At 44.1% G+C, this 20,165-nt stretch overlaps 2 long non-coding RNA genes across 2 annotated transcripts in view; both read left to right on the forward strand.

The window, feature by feature from the left end:
• The window catches only part of LOC139763727 (uncharacterized), a 22,014-nt gene extending 12,734 nt beyond the window's left edge, over nucleotides 1-9,280 (forward strand). The window contains exons 2-3 of the long non-coding RNA XR_011716222.1: nucleotides 1,849-2,470; nucleotides 8,530-9,280. This is a non-coding gene — a long non-coding RNA (uncharacterized lncRNA). The remainder of the gene's footprint in view (nucleotides 1-1,848; nucleotides 2,471-8,529) is intronic.
• Nucleotides 9,281-10,670: 1,390 nt separating this feature from the next.
• On the forward strand, nucleotides 10,671-12,565 carry LOC139763728 (uncharacterized). Its single transcript, XR_011716223.1, has 2 exons — nucleotides 10,671-11,756; nucleotides 11,985-12,565. It is a non-coding gene; the product is annotated as an uncharacterized lncRNA (long non-coding RNA).
• The last annotated feature ends 7,600 nt before the right edge of the window (nucleotides 12,566-20,165 follow it).

The following is a 20,165-nucleotide window of genomic DNA, read 5'->3' on the forward strand; positions in this document are numbered from 1 at the left end:
CTCCTGCGCACAACTCTATCCATAGCCCACGCCTCGCAACCATACATTGTTGGAACCACTATTCCTTCAAACATACCCATTTTTGCTTTCCGAGATAATGTTCTCGACTTCCACACATTCTTCAAGGCTCCCAGAATTTTCGCCCCCTCCCCCACCCTATGATCCACTTCCGCTCCATGGTTCCATCCGCTGCCAGATCCACTCCCAGATATCTAAAACACTTTACTTCCTCCAGTTTTTCTCCATTCAAACTTACCTCCCAATTGACTTGACCCTCAACCCTACTGTACCTAATAACCTTGCTCTTATTCACATTTACTATTAACTTTCTTCTTTCACACACTTTACCAAACTCAGTCACCAGCTTTTGCAGTTTCTCACATGAATCAGCCATATATATATATATATATATATATATATATATATATATATATATATATATATATATATATATATATATATATATATATATATACAGATGGACATAATTCATACTGTCTGCCCTTATTCATTCCCATCGCCACCTCGCCACACATGAAATAACAACCCCCTCCCCCCTCACGTGTGCGAGGTAGCGCTAGGAAATGACAACAAAGGCCCCATTCGTTCACACTCAGTCTCTAGCTGTCATGTAAAAATGCACCGAAACCACAGCTCCCTTTCCACATCCAGGCCCCACAGAACTTTCCATGGTTTACCCCAGACACTTCACATAGTATTAACTACACAAAGAATTATAACCTTGATATTAGTGAAGGTCTATACACATTGGATAACTTTATTGTTGATAAAATTTGTAAACACTTAACCTTCTTGTCCACATAATAAGTTTATGATGCGCTCGTTGTGTCGTAGACTTGTTTACCAAATGGCGTCCTACCTACGTCTCATCGTTGTATATATGTTGACTTACATTCTTTTCTTGTATCCCCCCTGATGATGTGATTATTACACGAAAGTGCACTTAGGAACTTATCGTGTTTCATTTCCCCGTGGGCTCATGTGAATATATATATATATATATATATATATATATATATATATATATATATATATATATATATATATATATATATATATATATATATATATCCCTGGGGATAGGGGAGAAAGAATACTTCCCACGTATTCCCTGCGTGTCGTAGACGGCGACTAAATGGGAAGGGAGCGGGTGGCTGGAAATCCTCCCCTCTCGTTTTTTTTTTTTTTTTTTTTTTTTTTTTTTCCAAAAGAGGGAACAGAGAAGGGGGCCAGGTGAGGATTTTCCGTCTAAGGCCCAGTCCTCTGTTCTTAACGCTACCTCGCAAACGCGGGAAATGGCGAATCGTATGAAAAAAAAAAAAAAAAAATATATATATATATATATATATATATATATATATATATATATATATATATATATATATCATCAACACATAACTGTCATCAATCAGTGTATTTTCCTATCGACATTATCAAGTTATTAACCTATAATTAGTAGGTTTGTAGCTCAGTGTGTTTTGTTTGTCGAGACTCGCCATAACACCAAACTTTGCCACACACTTGACCGTTCACTATGACTGCATGACGACTGATTGTTGTGTTCCGGTGTAGGATAATGTCATGACAACTACGTAGGGTAATTATTGAGGGAATTATGACCACTATGTAGTGTTATTATTGAGGGAATTATGACCACTATGTAGTGTTATTATTGAGGGAATCGTGACCACTATGTAGTGTTATTATTGAGGGAATCATGACCACTATGTAGTGTTATTATTGAGGGAATCATGATGGGTAAAATCCTTTTATATTTTGTCATTTATGATTCTATAATCTGATTATTTGTATCTTCTTGGCCACCAGAACCTGAAGCACCATGTGGCCCAGTATGGCCCATATCGGAGAGGTGAGACATTTTGGCCAGCAGGCCTCAAGCAGCATGTGGCCCAGTATATCCCATATCGGAAAGGTGGACCACCATTACTGTCATGTTGGCCAGCAGACCGGAAGCAGCACGTGGCCTAGTATGGCCCGTCCCAGACAAGTGGGCCAGGACCATCATCATGTTGGCCACTACACCAGGAGCAAGACTTGGCCCAGTATGTCCCGTGCCAGACAGGTGGGCCAGGACCATCATCATGTTGGCCACTACACCAGGAGCAAGACGTGGCCAAGCATGGCCCGTGCCAGACAGGTGGGCCAGGACCATCATGTTGGCCACTACACCAGGAGCAAGACTTGGCCCAGTATGTCCCGTGCCAGACAGGTGGGCCAGGACCATCATCATGTTGGCCACTACACCAGGAGCAAGACGTGGCCAAGCATGGCCCGTGCCAGACAGGTGGGCCAGGACCATCATGTTGGCCACCACACCAGGAGCAAGACGTGGCCAAGCATGGCCCGTGCCAGACAGGTGGGCCAGGACCATCATGTTGGCCACCACACCAGGAGCAAGACGTGGCCAAGCATGGCCCGTGCCAGACAGGTGGGCCAATCATAACACTTACTGTGTATTTGATCAATACGTACCCCTACGTCATCACACACACACACACACACACGCACACACACACACACACACACACACACACACACACACACACACACACACACACACACACACACACTCAGTCTCTAGCTGTCATGTAAAAGGCATCGAAACCACCGCTCCCTTTCCACATCCAGGCCCCACAAAACTTTCCATGGTTTACCCCAGACGCTTCACATTGACAGCACGTCGACCCCGGTATACTATATAGTTCCAATTCACTCTATTCCTTGAACGCCTTTCACCCTCCTGCATATTCAGGCCCCGATCACTCAAAATCTTTTTCACTCCATCTTTCCACCTCCAGTTTGGTCTCCCACTTCTCCTCGTTTCCTCCACCTGTGACACATGTATCCTCTTTGTCAATCTTTCCTCACTCATTCTCTCCATGTGAGCAAACCATTTCAAAACAACCTCCTCTGCTCTCTCAACCACACTCTTTCTAGTACCACACATCACTCTTACCCTTTCATTACTTACTCGATCAAACCACCTCACACCACATATTGTCCTCAAACATCTCATTTCCAGCACATCCACTCTCCTCCGCACAACTCTATCTATAGCCCACTCCTCACAACCATACAACATTGTTGGAACCACTATTTCTTCAAACATACCCATTTTTGCTTTCCGAGATAACGTTCTCGCCTTCCACACATTTTTCAACGCTCCCAGAACTTTCGCCCCCTCCCCCACCCTATGACTCACTTCCGCTTCCATGGTTCCATCCGCTGCCAGATCCACTCCCAGATATCTAAAACACTTCACTTCCTCCAGTTTTTCTCCATTCAAACGCACCTCCCAATTGACTTGTCCCTCAACCCTACTGTACCTAATAACATTGCTCTTATTCACATTTATTCTCAGCTTTCTTCTTTCACACACTTTACCAAACTCAGTCACCAGCTTCTGCAGTTTCTCACCCGATTCATCCACCAGCGCTGTATCATCAGCGAACAACAACTGACTCACTTCTCAAACTCTCTCATGCACATTAGACTGCATACTTGCCCCTCTCTCCAAAACTCTTGCATTCACCTCCCTAACAACCTCATCCATAAACAAATTAAACTACCATGGAGACATCACACACCCCTGCTGCAAACCTACATTCACTGAGAACCAATCACTTTCCTCTCTTCCTACACGTGCACATGCCTTACATCCTCGATAAAAACTTTTCACTGCTTCTAACAACTTGCCTCCCACACCATATATTCTTGATACCCTCCAGAGAGCATCTCTATCAACTCTATAATATGCCTTCTCCAGATCCATAAATGCTACATACAAATTCATTTGCTTTTCCAAGTATTTCTCACATACATTCTTCAAAGCAAACACCTGATCCACACATCCTCTACCACTTCTGAAACCACACTGCTCTTCCCCAATCTGATGCTCTGTACATGCCTTCACCCTCTCAATCAATACCCTCTCATAATTTACCAGGAATACTCAACAAACTTATACCTCTGTAATTTGAGCACTCACTCTTATCCCCTTTGCCTTTGTACAATGACACTATGCAGGCATTCCGCCAATGCTCAGGCACATCACCATACATCATACATACATTAAATAACCTTACCAACCAGTCAACAATACAGTCACCCCCTTTTTTAATAAGTTCCACTGCAGTATCATCCAAACCTGCTGCCTTGCCGGCTCTCATCTTCCACAAAGCTTTTACTACCTCTTCTCTGTTTACTAAATCATTTTCCCTAACTCTCTCACTTTGCACACCAAAACACCCTATATCTGCCACTCTATCATCAAACACATTCAACAAACCTTCAAAATACTCACTCCATCTCCTTCTCACATCACCACTACTTGTTATCACCTCTCCGTTAGTCCCCTTCACTGAAGTTCCCATTTGCTCCCTTGTCTTACGCACTTTATTTACCTCCTTCCAAAACATCTTTTTATTCTCCCTAAAATTAAATGATACTCTCTCACCCCAACTCTCATTTGCCCTCTTTTTCACCTCTTGCACCTTTCTCTTGACCTCCTGTCTCTTTCTTTTATACACTTCCCACTCATTTGTATTTTTTCTCTGCAAAAATCGTCCAAATGCCTCTCTCTTCTCTTTCACTAATAATCTTACTTCTTCATCCCACCACTCACTACCCTTTCTAATCAACCCACCTCCCATGCTTCTCATGCCACTAGCATCTTTTGCGCAAGCCATCACTGCTTCCCTAAATACATCCCATTCCTCCCCCACTCCCCTTACCTCCTTTGTTCTCACCTTTTTTCTTTCTCTACTCCGTCTCTCCTGGTACTTCCTCACACAAGTCTCCTTCCCAAGCTCACTTACTCTCACCACCCTCTTCACCCCAAGATTCACTCTTCTTTTCTGAAAACCCATACAAATCTTCACCTTCGCCTCCACAAGATAATGATCAGACATCCCTCCGGTTGCACCTCTCAGCACATTAACATCCAAAAGTCTCTCTTTCGCGCGCCTGTCAATTAACACGTAATCCAATAACGCTCTCTGGCCATCTCTCCTACTTACATACGTATACTTATGTATATCTCGCTTTTTAAACCAGGTATTCCCAATCACCAGTCCTTTTTCAGCACATAAATCTACAAGCTCTTCACCATTTCCATTTACAACACTGAACACCCCATGTAAACCAATTATTCCCCCAACTGTAGTAAAAGCTTTGCGGAAGATGAAAGCCGGCAAGGCAGCAGGTTTGGATGATATTGCAGTGGAATTTATTTAAAAAGGGGGTGACTGTATTGTTGACTGGTTGGTAAAGTTATTTAATGTATGTATGATTCAGGGTGAGGTGCCTGAGGATTGGCGGAATGCGTGCATAGTGCCATTGTACAAAGGCAAACGAGATAAGAGAGAGTGCTCAAGTTACAGAGGTATAAGTTTGTTGAGTATTCCTGGTAAATTATATGGGAGGGTATTGATTGAAAGGGTGAAGGCATGTACAGAGCATCAGATTGGGGAAGAGCAGTGTGGTTTCAGAAGTGGTAGAGGATGTGTGGATCAGGTGTTTGCTTTGAAGAATGCATGTGAGAAATACTTAGAAAAGCAAATGGATTTGTATGTAGCATTTATGGATCTGGAGAAGGCATATGATAGAGTTGATCGAGATGCTCTGTGGAAGGTATTAAGAATATATGGTGTGGGAGGCAAGTTGTTAGAAGCAGTGAAAAGTTTTTATCGAGGATGTAAGGCATGTGTACGTGTAGGAAGAGAGGAAAGTGATTGGTTCTCAGTGAATGTAGGTTTGCGGCAGGGGTGTGTGATGTCTCCATGGTAGTTTAATTTTTTTATGGATGGGGTTGTTAGGGAGGTGAATGCGAGGGGTTTTGGAGAGAGGGGCAAGGTATGCAGTCTGTTGTGGATGAGAGAGCTTGGGAAGTGAGTCAGTTGTTGTTCGCTGATGATACAGTGCTGGTGGCTGATTCAGGTGAGAAATTGCAGAAGCTGGTGACTGAGTTTGGTAAGGTGTGTGAAAGAAGAAAGTTAAGAGTAAATGTGAATAAGAGCAACGTTATTAGGTAAGGTAGGGTTGAGGGACAAGTCAACTGGAAGGTAAAGTCAATTGGGAGGTAAGTTTGAATGGAGAAAAACTTGAGGAAGTGAAGTGTTTTAGATATCTGGGAATGGATTTGGCAGCGGATGGAACCATGGAAGCGGAAGTGAATCATAGGGTGGCGGGAGGGGGCGAAAGTTCTGGGAGCGTTGAAGAATGTGTGGAAGTCGAGAACATTATCTCGGAAAGCAAAAATGGGTATGTTTGAAGGAATAGTGGTTCCAACAATGCTATATGGTTGCGAGGCGTGAGCTATAGAGAGAGTTGTGCGGAGGAGAATGGTGTGCTGGAAATGAGATGTTTGAGGACAATAAGTGGTGTGTGGTGGTTTGATCGAGTAAGTAATGTAAGGGTGAGAGAGATGTGTGGTAATAAAAAGGGTGTGGTTGAGAGAGCAGAAGAGGGTGTGTTGAAATGGTTTGGTCACATGGAGAGAATGAGTGAAGAAAGATTGACCAAGAGGATATGTGTGTCAGAGGTGGCGGGAACGAGGAGAAGTGGGAGACCAAATTGGAGGTGGAAAGATGGAGTGAAAAAGATGTTGAGTGATCGGGGCCTGAACATGCTGGAGGTTGCAAGGCATACACAGACATATACAGACATATACATATACATACACAGATATATACATATATACATACGCAGACATATACATATAAACACATGTACATGTTCATACATGCTGCCTTCATCCATTCTTGTCGCCATTCCGCCACACATGAAATGACAACCCCCTCCCCCCCGCGTGCGAGCGAGGTAGCGCTAGGAAAAGACAACAAAGATCACATTCGTTCACACTCACTTTCTAGCTGTCATGTATAATGCACGAAACCACAGCTCCCTTTTCCACATCCAGGCGCCACAGAACTTTCAATGATTTAAGCCAGACGCTTCACATGCCCTGGCTTAATCCAGTGACAGCACGTCGACCCCGGTGTACCACATCATTTCGATAAACTCTATTCCTTGCGCGCCTTTCACCCTCGTGCATGTTCAGGCCCCGAGCACTCAAAATCTTTTTCACTATATCCTTCCACCTCCAATTTGGTCTACCACTTCCCGTTCCCTCCACCTCTGGCTCATATATCCTCTTTGTCAATCTTTCCTCACCCATTCTCTCCATGTAACCAAACCATTTCAATACACCCTCTTCTGCTCTCTCAACCACACTCTTTCTATTGCCACACATCTCTCTTACCCTTCATTACTTACTCGATCAAACCACCTCACACCACATATTGTCCTCAAACATCTCATTTCCAAAACATCCACCCTCCTCCGCACAACCCTATCTATAGCCCTTGCCTTACAATCATATAACTTTGTTGGAACCCCTATTCCTTCAAACATACCCATTTTTGCTCTCCTAGATAACGTTCTCACCTTCCACACATTCTTCAACGCTCCCAGAACTTTCGGCCCCTCCCCCACCCTGTGACTCACTTCCGCTTCCATGGTTCCATCCGCTGCCAAATCCACTCCTAGATATCTAAAACACTTCATTTGCTCCAATTTTTCTCCATTCAAACATACCTCCTAATTAACTTGTCCCACAACCCTACTGTACCTAATAACCTTGCTGTTATTCACATTTACTCTTAACTTTCTTCTTCCACACATTTTACCAAAGTCAGTCACCAGCTTCTGCAATTTCTCACCTGAATCAGCCACCAGCACTGTATCATCAGCGAACAACTGACTTACTTTCCATGCTCTCTCATCCACAAGAGACTGCATACGTGCCCCTCTCTCCAAACCTCTTGCATTCACCTCCCTATTAACCCCATCCATAAACAAATTAAACAACCACGGAGACATCATGCACCCCTCCCGCAAACCAACATTCACTTAGAACCAATCAATTTCCTCTCTTCCTACACGTACACAAGCCTTACATCCTCGATAAAAACTTCACTGCTTCTAAAAACTTGCCTCCCACACCATATATTCTTAATACCTTCCACATAGTATCTCTATCAACTCTATCATATGCCTTCTCCAGATCCATAAATGCTACATACAAATCCATTTGTTTTCCTAAGTATTTCTCACATATATAGTCGCACTGGTGAAAGGTCTCCCAGCCTAAACGCTCCTCGCTTAAAGGAATGGAAGCCTCACCAGAGGAGAGCCAGGGGAAATTATAACATTAAATTTTGGCAACTTTTTCAAGTCAGAGTTATCAAGGTACCAATGTTTACGTCGACTCATGGCGTGTGGAGGTGCAGTTGGTGAGAGATGTATCCACGAGAAATGAACACGTTGGATAATACCATACACATAAATGTCACGCCATATCTATAGAATAAGGTACTTGACAGTCTACAGACGGGTTTTGATAAGAGTATAGTAATACTATTTATCTAGTTACCTCTCGCATGTAGCCAAGTTTACGTGAACTAATTCCGATGACTTTTTTCGCAGGGCGCGAGAGCGGCAATGGCTATGGAGCTAAAGGAGGCCAGACGGACCTGTGAGAGGATGATGGAGCTATGTGAAGCGCAGCATCTGCCGCCCAGTCGTGCCACACGGCAAGACTTGTGGAGGAGGGGCCGACCTGAGAGGCTACCAGGAAGGACCTGTATGGAAGCAGGAGACACCACGTCCACCTGACGGTCCTGGTGACCAAGATGCGTCACAGGACACGCCAGAGGGACGCCCTGAACACGGGCAGCTACACCCAGCCCAGCTCCCCACACACGAGCAGACTTGTCATAGAACGAAGCAAACACACGAGGACTGGCACGGTACAAGGCTGGCAGGAGGAGGAGGTGAGGTGGACGACAGCGGAAGAGACGACCATCCAGATCCAGAGACGAGACTCCAACCTGAGGCCTCACGAGAGATGACCCCAGCGCCACTATCCAGGGCTGGAGCATTTTATGAGCCGTCAGGGAGCACTTGGTACAGCAGGAGAGGAGCGTTTGGTAAAGCTTTGCAGAACGCGAACTGCAGTGAGAGGAGAAGACACCAGTCTTGTGGCCTGTGACGCAGGGGCACAATACAGACGTCCCATGATGAATCTCATGATTCATACAGACGTTCCATGATGAATCTCATGATTCATACAGACGTCCCAGGATGAATCTCATGATTCATACAGACGTCCCAGGATGAATCTCATGATTCATACAGACGTCCCATGATGAATCTCATGATTCATACAGACGTCCCATGATGAATCTCATGATTCATACAGACGTTCCATGATGAATCTCATGATTCATACAGACGTTCCATGATGAATCTCATGATTCATACAGACGTTCCATGATGAATCTCATGATTCATACAGACGTCCCATGATGAATCTCATGATTCATACAGACGTTCCATGATGAATCTCATGATTCATACAGACGTCCCAGGATGAATCTCATGATTCATACAGACGTCCCAGGATGAATCTCATGATTCATACAGACGTCCCATGATGAATCTCATGATTCATACAGACGTCCCATGATGAATCTCATGATTCATACAGACGTCCATGATGAATCTCATGATTCATACAGACGTCCCATGATGAATCTCATGATTCATACAGACGTCCCATGATGAATCTCATGATTCATACAGACGTCCCATGATGAATCTCATGATTCATACAGACGTCCATGATGAATCTCATGATTCATACAGACGTTCCATGATGAATCTCATGATTCATATAGACGTTCCATGATGAATCTCATGATTCATACAGACGTCCCATGATGAATCTCATGATTCATACAGACGTCCCATGATGAATCTCATGATTCATACAGACGTCCCATGATGAATCTCATGATTCATACAGACGTCCCATGATGAATCTCATGATTCATACAGACGTCCCATGATGAATCTCATGATTCATACAGACGTTCCATGATGAATCTCATGATTCATACAGACGTCCCATGATGAATCTCATGATTCATACAGACGTCCCATGATGAATCTCATGATTCATACAGACGTCCCATGATGAATCTCATGATTCATACAGACGTCCCATGATGAATCTCATGATTCATACAGACGTCCCATGATGAATCTCATGATTCATACAGACGTCCCATGATGAATCTCATGATTCATACAGACGTCCCATGATGAATCTCATGATTCATACAGACGTCCATGATGAATCTCATGATTCATACAGACGTCCCATGATGAATCTCATGATTCATACAGACGTCCATGATGAATCTCATGATTCATACAGACGTCCATGATGAATCTCATGATTCATACAGACGTCCCATGATGAATCTCATGATTCATACAGACGTCCCATGATGAATCTCATGATTCATACAGACGTCCCATGATGAATCTCATGATTCATACAGACGTCCCATGATGAATCTCATGATTCATACAGACGTCCCATGATGAATCTCATGATTCATACAGACGTCCCATGATGAATCTCATGATTCATACAGACGTCCCATGATGAATCTCATGATTCATACAGACGTCCCATGATGAATCTCATGATTCATACAGACGTCCCATGATGAATCTCATGATTCATACAGACGTTCCATGATGAATCTCATGATTCATACAGACGTCCCATGATGAATCTCATGATTCATACAGACGTCCCATGATGAATCTCATGATTCATACAGACGTCCCATGATGAATCTCATGATTCATACAGACGTCCAGGAATCATGCATCACGAAAACCTCTGAATGAAAACAGATCTGTTCAACAAGCTGGACCAGCTGATGTCGACCACAACCCCTGACTCTGGGGTGCAGTAGTGAAGGTGACCACAACCCCTGACTCTGGGGTGCAGTAGTGAAGGTGACCACAACCCCTGACTCTGGGGTGCAGTATTGAAGGTGACCACAACCCCTGACTCTGGGGTGCAGTAGTGAAGGTGACCACAACCCCTGACTCTGGGGTGCAGTGTTGAAGGTGATCACAACCCCTGACTCTGGGGTGCAGTATTGAAGGTGACCACAACCCCTGACTCTGGGGTGCAGTAGTGAAGGTGACCACAACCCCTGACTCTGGGGTGCAGTGTTGAAGGTGACCACAACCCCTGACTCTGGGGTGCAGTGTTGAAGGTGACCACAACCCCTGACTCTGGGGTGCAGTAGTGAAGGTGACCACAACCCCTGACTCTGGGGTGCAGTAGTGAAGGTGACCACAACCCCTGACTCTGGGGTGCAGTGTTGAAGGTGACCACAACCCCTGACTCTGGGGTGCAGTATTGAAGGTGACCACAACCCCTGACTCTGGGGTGCAGTATTGAAGGTGATCACAACCCCTGACTCTGGGGTGCAGTATTGAAGGTGATCACAACCCCTGACTCTGGGGTGCAGTATTGAAGGTGACCACAACCCCTGACTCTGGGGTGCAGTAGTGAAGGTGAGCACAACCCCTGACTCTGGGGTGCAGTATTGAAGGTGATCACAACCCCTGACTCTGGGGTGCAGTATTGAAGGTGATCACAACCCCTGACTCTGGGGTGCAGTATTGAAGGTGACCACAACCCCTGACTCTGGGGTGCAGTAGTGAAGGTGAGCACAACCCCTGACTCTGGGGTGCAGTATTGAAGGTGATCACAACCCCTGACTCTGGGGTGCAGTATTGAAGGTGACCACAACCCCTGACTCTGGGGTGCAGTAGTGAAGGTGACCACAACCCCTGACTCTGGGGTGCAGTGTTGAAGGTGACCACAACCCCTGACTCTGGGGTGCAGTGTTGAAGGTGACCACAACCCCTGACTCTGGGGTGCAGTGTTGAAGGTGATCACAACCCCTGACTCTGGGGTGCAGTGTTGAAGGTGACCACAACCCCTGACTCTGGGGTGCAGTGTTGAAGGTGATCACAACCCCTGACTCTGGGGTGCAGTATTGAAGGTGACCTTACCTGGATGAGCTGGTATAAGTCATTATCATATCTGCAGGCATGGCAGACCACAAGACGCTGATTTACGTTGTACTCATATCGTTAATGACTGAATTACGGAAACTTTTTCATGATATGAGAAATATTGATGGTTAAGAGTGGTTTGTTTCTCCCAGCATGTGACCCACCTTACCTCACCTTCAGTCTACAGTGACACCCCCCCCCCCCCTGACAAAAGTGACTAGCTCACACACACACACACACACACACACACCGTCATTTTCTACCTCGCCCACATACAGAACAACACCAACCTTGTGATATGCCAGTTTACATTTATTTTATAATAAACTTGTATAATTTAACACATCGTTTGTAACAATTCTTATATTGACTGATTATATATAAGATCATGTGGTGCTATGTACAGAAAATATATGACTATGGTTGATCAGAGTTGTTTAAATGTATTTTATAATAAACTTGTATAATTTAACACATCGTTTGTAACAATTCTTATATTGACTGATTATATATAAGATCATGTGGTGCTATGTACAGAAAATATATGACTGTGTTTGATCAGTTGTTTCGTATTCCTTCTATACAATAATGATAAGATTCTGACCACTTTATACACTTCACAAACACAAAACCAATCACTTCATACAATGAACTCTGGCAAGGAGTCCAGCTGGTCGAAGCTCAATCATGACTCTACATGACTCGCCAGTCCAGACCACATTGGACTCCCAGTTCCCCTTACTATCGTTAACCCCGAACTCCATAATATAACGGGGATCAGGAGGTAGTCTTAACATGAGGGGGATCAGGGGGCAGTCTTAACATGAGGGGGATCAGGGGGCAGTCTTAACATGAGGGGATCAGGGGGCAGTCTTAACATGAGGGGATCAGAGGGTAGTCTTAACATGAGGGGGATCAGGGGGAAGTCTTAACATGAGGGGGATCAGGGGGTAGTCTTAACATGAGGGGGATCAGGGGGTAGTCTTAACATGAGGGGGATCAGGGGGTAGTCTTAACATGAGGGGGATCAGGGGGTAGTCTTAACATGAGGGGGATCAGGGGGTAGTCTTAACATGAGGGGGATCAGGGGGTAGTCTTAACATGAGGGGGATCAGGGGGTAGTCTTAACATGAGGGGGATCAGGGGGTAGTCTTAACATGAGGGGGATCAGGGGGTAGTCTTAACATGAGGGGGATCAGGAGGTAGTCTTAACATGAGGGGGATCAGGGGGTAGTCTTAACATGAGGGGATCAGGGGGCAGTCTTAACAAGAGGGGGATCAGGGTGTAGTGTTAGCATGAGGGGGATCAGGAGGCAGTCTAAAGATGAGGGGGATCAGGAGGTAGTCTTAACATGAGCGGGATCAGGAGGCAGTCTTAACATGAGGGGGATCAGGGTGTAGTGTTAGCATGAGGGGGATCAGGAGGCAGTCTAAAGATGAGGGGGATCAGGAGGTAGTCTTAACATGAGCGGGATCAGGAGGCAGTCTTAACATGAGGGGGATCAGGAGGCAGTCTAAAGATGAGGGGGATCAGGGTGTAGTGTTAGCATGAGGGGGATCAGGAGGAAGTCTTATCATGAGGGGGATCAGGGGGTAGTCTTAACATGAGGGGGATAAAAGGGAAGAGTGGTTTAGGAATGTTTTGGGAGTAAAGTCAGTGGTTAGTGAAAGGACAAGAACAAAGGAAGGAGTAGCACTACTCCTAAAAGAAGGAGTTGTGGGAGTATGTGATAGAGTGTAAGAAAGTAAACTCTAGATTGATATGGGCAAAACTGAAAGTGGCTGGGGAGAGATGAGTGATATTTGGTGCCTATGCACCTGGGTATGAGAAGAAAGATCATGAGAGGCAAGTGTTTTGAGAGCAGGTGAGTGAGTGTGTTAGTAGTTTTGATGCACGAGACCAGATTGTTGTGATGGGTGATTTGAATGCAAAGGTGAGTAATGTGGCAGTTGAGGGAATAATTGGTGTACATGAGGTGTTCATTGTTGTAAATGGAAATGGTGAAGAGGTTGTAGATTTGTGTGCTGAAAAAGGACTGGTGATTGGGAATACCTTATTTAAAAAGAGAGATACATAAGTATACGTATGTAAGTAGGAGAGATGGCTAGAGAGCGTTATTGGATTACGTGTTAATTGATAGGCGCGTGAAAGAGACTTTTCGATGTTAATGTACTGAAAGGTGCAGAATGGAGAAAGGTGAGAACAAAGGACGTATGGGGAGTGAGGGAGGAATGGGATGTATTTAGGGAAGCAGTGATGCCTTGCGCAAAAGATGATTGTGGCATGAGAAGCGTGGAAGGTGGGCAGATTAGAAAGGGTAGTGAGTGGTGAGATGAAGAAGTAAGATTATTAGTGAAAGAGAAGAGAGAGGCATTTGGACGAGTTTTGCAGGGAAATAATGTAAATGACAGGGAGATGTATAAAAGATAGAGGCAGGAGGTCAAGAGAAAGGTGCAAGATGTGAAAAAGAGGGCAAATGAGAGTTGGTGTGAGAGAATATCATTAAATTTTATGGCAAATAAAAAAATGCTTCGGAAGGGAGTAAATAAAGAGCGTAAGACAAGAGAACAAATGGGAACATCGGTGAAGGGGGCTAATAGGGAGGTAATAACAAGTAATGGTGACGTGAGAAGGAGATGGAGTGAGTATTCTAAAGGTTTGTTGAATGTGTTAGATGACAGAGTGGAAGATACAGGGTGTTTTGGTCGAGGTGTTGTGCGAAGTGAGAGGCTCAGGGAGAATGATTTGGTAAACAGAGAAGATGTAGTGAAAGCTTTGCGGAAGATGAAAGCCGGCAAGCGGTGGGTTTGGATGGTATTGCACTGGAAGTTATCAGAAAAAGGGGTAACTGTGTTGTTGACAGATTGTTGAGGATATTCAATGTATATATGGCTCATGGTGAAGTGTCTGAAGATTGGTGGATTGGTTGCATAGTACCATTGTACAAAGGCAAAGGGGATAAAGGTGAGTGTTCAAATTACAGAGGTATAAGTTTGTTGAGTATTCCTGGGAAATTATATGGGAGGGTATTGATTGAGAGGGTGAAGGCATGTACAGAGTATCAGAATGGGGAAGAGCAGTGTGGTTTTAGAAGTGATAGAGGATATTTAGCTCAGGTGTTTGCTTTGAAGATAGTATGTGAGAAATACTTAGAAAAGCAAATGGATTTGTAAGCAGCATTTATGGATCTGGAGAAGGCATATGATAGAGTTGATGGAGATGCTCTGTGGAAGGTATTAAGAATATATGATGTGGGAGGCAAGTTGCAAGAAGCAATGAAAAGTTTTTATCGAGGATGTAAGGCATGTGTACGAGTAGGAAGAGAGGAAAGTGAATGGTTCCCAATGAATGTCGGTTTGTGGCTGGGATGCGTGATGTCTCCATGGTTGTTTATTTGTTTATGGATGGAGTTGTCAGGAAGGTAAATGCAAGGGTTTTAGAGAGAGGGGCAAGTATGCAGTCTGCTGTGGATGAGTGAGCTTGGAAAGTGAGTCAGTTGTTGTTCACTAATGATACAGCTCTGGTGGCTGATCCAGGTGAGAAACTGCAGAAGCTGGTAACTGGTAAAGTGTGTGAAAGAAGAAAGCTAAGAGTAAAATTGAATAAGAGCAAGGTTATTAGGTACAGTAGGGTTGAGGGACAAGTCAATTGGGAGGTAAATTTGAATGGAGAAAACTTAAGGAAGTGAAGTGCTTTAGATATCTGGGAGTGGATTTGGCAGCGGATGGAACCAAGGAAGCGGAAGTGAGTCACAGGTTGGGAGAGGGGGCGAAGGTTCTGGGAACGTTGAAGAATGTGTGGAAGGCGAGAACGTTATCTCGGAAAGCAAAAATGGGTATGTTTGAAGGAATAGTGGTTCCAACAATGTTATATGTTTCCGAGGCGTGGGCTATGGTTTAGGTTGTTCGGAGGAGGGTGGATGTGTTAGAAATGAGATGTTTGAGGACAATATGTGGTGTGAGGTAAGTAGTAAGTCATGAAAGGGTAAGAGAGATGTGTGGTAATAAAAAGAGTATGGTTGAGAGAGCAGAAGAAGGTGTATTGAAATTGTTTGATCCCATGTAGAGAATGAGTGAGGAAAGATTGACAAAGAGGATATATGTGTCAGAGGTGGCGGGAACGAGGAGAAGTGGGAGACCAAATTGGAAGTGGAAGGATGGAGTGAAAAAGATTTTGAGTGATCGGGGCCTGAACATGCAGGAGGGCGAAAGGCGGGCAAGGAATAGAGTGAATTGGATCGATGTGGTATACCGGGGTTGACGTGCTGTCAGTGGATTGAATCAGGGCATGTGAAGCGTCTGGGGTAAACCATGGAAAGCTGTGTAGGTATGTATATTTGCGTGTGTGGACGTGTATGTATATACATGTGTATGGAGGTGGGTTGGGCCATTTCTTTCGTCTGTTACCTTGCGCTACCTCGCAAACGAGGGAGACAGCGACAAAGCAAAAAAAAATATATATATATATTTATTTATATTCATTTTGCTTTGTCGCTGTCTCCCGCGTTTGCGAGGTAGCGCAAAGAAACAGACGAAAGAAATGGCCCAACCCACCCCCATACACATGTATATACATACACGTCCACACACGCAAATATATATACCTATACATCTCAATGTACACATATATATACACACACAGACACATACATATATACCCATGCACACAATTCACACTGTCTGCCTTTATTCATTCCCATCGCCACCTCGCCACACATGGAATACCATCCCCCTCCCCCCTCATGTGTGCGAGGTAGCGCTAGGAAAAGACAACAAAGGCCCCATTCGTTCACACTCAGTCTCTAGCTGTCATGCAATAATGCCCGAAACTACAGCTCCCTTTCCACATCCAGGCCCCACACAACTTCCATGGTTTACCCCAGACGCTTCACATGCCCTGATTCAATCCACTGACAGCACGTCAACCCCGGTATACCACATCGATCCAATTCACTCTATTCCTTGCCCGCCTTTCACCCTCCTGCATGTTCAGGCCCCGATCACACAAAATCTTTTTCACTCCATCTTTCCACCTCCAATTTGGTCTCCCACTTCTCCTCGTTCCCTCCACCTCCGACACATATATCCTCTTGGTCAATCTTTCCTCACTCATTCTCTCCATGTGCCCAAACCAATTCAAAACACCCTCTTCTGCTCTCTCAACCACGCTCTTTTTATTTCCACACATATCTCTTACGCTTACATTACTTACTCGATCAAACCACCTCACACCACATATTGTCCTCAAACATCTCATTTCTAGCACATCCACCCTCCTGCGCACAACTCTATCCATAGCCCACGCCTCGCAACCATACAACATTGTTGGAACCACTATTCCTTAAAACATACCCATTTTTGCTTTCCGAGATAATGTTCTCGACTTCCACACATTCTTCAAGGCTCCCAGGATTTTCGCCCCCTCCCCCACCCTATGATCCACTTCCGCTTCCATGGTTCCATCCGCTGCCAGATCCACTCCCAGATATCTAAAACACTTTACTTCCTCCAGTCTTTCTCCATTCAAACTTACCTCCCTATTGACTTGACCCTCAACCCTACTGTACCTAATAACCTTGCTCTTATTCACATTTACTCTTATTTTTCTTCTTTCACAAACTTTACCAAACTCAGTCACCAGCTTCTGCAGTTTCTCACATGAATCAGCCACCAGCGCTTTATCATCAGCGAACAACAACTGACTCACTTCCCAAGCTCTCTCATCCACAACAGACTTCATATTTGCCCCTCTTTCCAAAACTCTTGCATTCACCTCCCTAACAACCCCATCCATAAACAAATTAAACAACCATGGAGACATCACACACCCCTGCCGCAAACCTACATTCACTGAGAACCAATCACTTTCCTCTCTTCCTTCACGTACACATGCCTTACATCCTCGATGAAAACTTTTCACTGCTTCTAACAACTTGCCTTCCACACCATATATTCTTAGTACCTTCCACAGAGCATCTCTATTAACTCTATCATATGCCTTCTCCAGATCCATAAATGCTACATACAAATCCATTTGCTTTTCTAAGTATTTCTCACATACATTCTTCAAAGCAAACACTTGATCCACACATCCTCTACCACTTGTGAAACCACACTGCTCTTCCCCAATCTGATACTCTGTACATGCCTTCACCCTCTCAATCAATACCCTCCCATATATTTTACCAGGAATACTCAACAGACTTATACCTCTGTAACTGGAGCACTCACTCTTATCCTATTTGCCTTTGTACAATGGCATTACGCACGCATTCCGCCAATCCTCAGGCACCTCAAAATGAATCATACATACATTGAATAACCTTACCAACCAGTCAACAATACAGTCACCCCCTCTTTTAATAGATTCCACTGCAATACCATCCAAACCTGCTGCCTTGCCGGCTTTCATCTTCCGCAAAGCTTTTACTACCTCTTCTCTGTTTATCAAATCATTTTCCCCTAACCCTCTCAAATTACACCACCTCGACCAAAACACCCTATATCTGCCACTCTATCATCAAACACATTCAACAAACCTTCAAAATACTCACTCCATCTCCTCATATCACCACTACTTGTTATCACCTCGCTCCCTTGTCTTACGCACTTTATTTACCTCCTTCCAGAACATCTTTTTATTCTCCCTAAAATCTAATGATACCCTCTCACCACAACTCTCATTTGCCCTCTTTTCCACCTCTTGCACCTTTCTCTTGACCTCCTGTCTCTTTCTTTTATACCTCTTCCTGTCACTTGCATTTTTTTCCCTACAAAAATCGTCCAAATGCCTCTCTCTTCTCTTTCACTAATAATTTTACTTCTTCATCCCACCATTCACTACCCTTTCTAATCAACCCACCTCCCACGCTTCTCATGCCACAAGCATCTTTTGCGCAAGCCATCACTGCTTCCCTAAATACATCCCATTCCTCCCCACTCCCCTTACCTCCTTTGTTCTCACCTTTTTCCAGATATATATATATATATATATATATATATATATATATATATATATATATATATATATATATATATATATATATATATATATATATATATATATATATATATATATATATATATATATATATGTACATATATATATATATATATATATATATATATATATATATATATATATATATATATATATATATATATATATATATATATATATATATATATATATATATATATCTGGCATACATATCTGGTAAAGTGTGTGAAAGAAGAAAGTTAAGAGTAAATGTGAATAAGTGCAAGGTTATTAGGTACAGTAGGGTTGAGGGTCAAGTCAATTGGGAGGTAAGTTTAAATGGAGAAAAACTGGAGGAAGTGAAGTGTTTTAGATATCTGGGAGTGGATCTGGCAGCGGATGGAACCATGGAAGCGGAAGTGAATCATAGGGTGGGGGAGGGGGCGAAAATCCTGGGAGCCTTGAAGAATGTGTGGAAGTCGAGAACATTATCTCGGAAAGCAAAAATGGGTATGTTTGAAGGAATAGTGGTTCCAACAATGTTGTATGGTTGCGAGGCGTGGGCTATGGATAGAGTTGTGCGCAGGAGGGTGGATGTGTTGGAAATGAGATGTTTGAGGACAACGTGTGGTGTGAGGTGGTTTGATCGAGTAAGTAACGTAAGGGTAAGAGAGATGTGTGGAAATAAAAAGAGCGTGGTTGAGAGAGCAGAAGAGGGTGTTTTGAAATGGTTTGGGCACATGGAGAGAATGAATGAGGAAAGATTGACCAAGAGGATATATGTGTCGGAGGTGGAGGGAACGAGGAGAAGTGGGAGACCAAATTGGAGGTGGAAAGATGGAGTGAAAAAGATTTTGAGTGATCGGGGCCTGAACATGCAGGAGGGTGAAAGGCGGGCAAGGAATAGAGTGAATTGGATAGATGTGGCATACCGGGGTTGACGTGTTGTCAGTGGATTGAATCAGGGCATGTGAAGCGTCTGGGGTAAACCATGGAAAGCTGTGTGGGGCCTGGATGTGGAAAGGGAGCTGTGGTTTCGGGCATTATTGCATGACAGCTAGAGACTGATTGTGAACGAATGAGGCCTTTGTTGTCTTTTCCTAGCGCTACCCCGCACACATAAGGGGGGAGGGGGATGGTATTCCATGTGTGGCGAGGTGGCGATGAAAATGAATAAAGGCAGACAGTG

Source organism: Panulirus ornatus, chromosome 47 (assembly GCF_036320965.1).
Source record: "Panulirus ornatus isolate Po-2019 chromosome 47, ASM3632096v1, whole genome shotgun sequence".
Classification (NCBI taxonomy): domain Eukaryota; kingdom Metazoa; phylum Arthropoda; class Malacostraca; order Decapoda; family Palinuridae; genus Panulirus; species Panulirus ornatus.